Below are 1419 nucleotides of genomic sequence, written 5' to 3' on the forward strand. Positions count from 1 at the left end.
CTGGGAGGAATGTATGCAATGTGTTAATTATTGAAACTGCCCTACCAATTTGATTTGAAATTGTCTCATCGCTATTTGTTTATCAGCAAAATTATGGAAAAAAAACAATCAGGACCACTTCCCATGATACTGTTTTCAAATGATCACCACAGTGTGGCTTATATCTAGATGTACCCTCAAAGCCTCCTTCATGCATGGGTGGGGCTTTTGGAGGTTGACTGTTCTGGGCATGTCATAGTAACCACTAGATTAGTCCACTGGTAGGTTTATAGCTGGGAGTGATGTTGGAAGGTGAAGCCTGGTGAGAAGAGGTGGGTCACTGTGGGCGTGGCTTGGAAGGCTGTATATCAGTGGTGGGGAACCTATGGCACACGTGCCATAGTGGGCTGTTTGTTATTGAAAGCTCTAAAAGACTCACCATCACTGCTATATGTATTCCTCTAACTCCCTTCCACTTCACTTCCTACCCACTCTGCTGTGTGGCTTGTATCTAGATGTTCCTGCAAACATTCATGCGCTCATAGGTGGAACTTTTGGAAGGTGATTATGGGTATGTGAACATGGATTAAGGATGTGTGGTAGCTGAATCAGTCTACTTATTGCTTTAGTATAGTTCTGGATATGGATAATGGAAAAGCCCATCCTGGTTATGAATGGCACCAACCAATAGACCTGCAACCTGAATGGAATAAAGGGGAAAGGGAGGCTTGCTGCTTGGTGCCTCCTGCCTGACATACCATGTACTATTTCTTCTTTGTCATGCTTGGATCCAGCTGACTATAGACTGAAACCTCTACAAACTGTGAGCCAAAATAAACCTCTTCTCCTTTAACTATTGGGTGTTGGGTATTTTGTTCTAGCAGTGAAGAAGTAACTGCTACACCTGCCATGAGATTCTTCCCCTCTGCTGTACCATTCTGCCATGTCCCTATACCTTGCTATCCTGCCTCAGAACAAGGAAACCATGGACAGCAACCTCTACAGACTGTGAAATAAACCTCTTCTCCTTCAGCTTGTTGTTGTCAGGTCTCACTTCCCAGTAAAAAGAAAGCAAACCAGACCACATCACCGAATGGACCAAACACAAATATTTTCATTCATACAGTTATGATTATATCCTATTGCTCAAAAATGACTTAACCAAATGTTGAAATATCAGGGAGTATACAACATACAGTGGCTTTGGATAATTTTATTTTATTTTATTTTTGTGTTTTTTTCATAATTTTATGGATAAACAGAAAGAAATGAGACAGTTTCAAATCAAATCGGTAGGACAGTTTCAATAACTAACACACTGTATGTATTCTTCTTAGTGGTTAATTGCTGTACAAGATACGGACTTGAGATCCTATTTACAAACACCATTAGAACAAATCATTCTATTCATTAAGAGAATGTAACTATATATCTATCCTA

The sequence above is a fragment of the Octodon degus genome, unplaced genomic scaffold, assembly GCF_000260255.1.
Source record: "Octodon degus isolate 3935 unplaced genomic scaffold, OctDeg1.0 scaffold00002, whole genome shotgun sequence".
In the NCBI taxonomy this organism is placed as follows: domain Eukaryota; kingdom Metazoa; phylum Chordata; class Mammalia; order Rodentia; family Octodontidae; genus Octodon; species Octodon degus.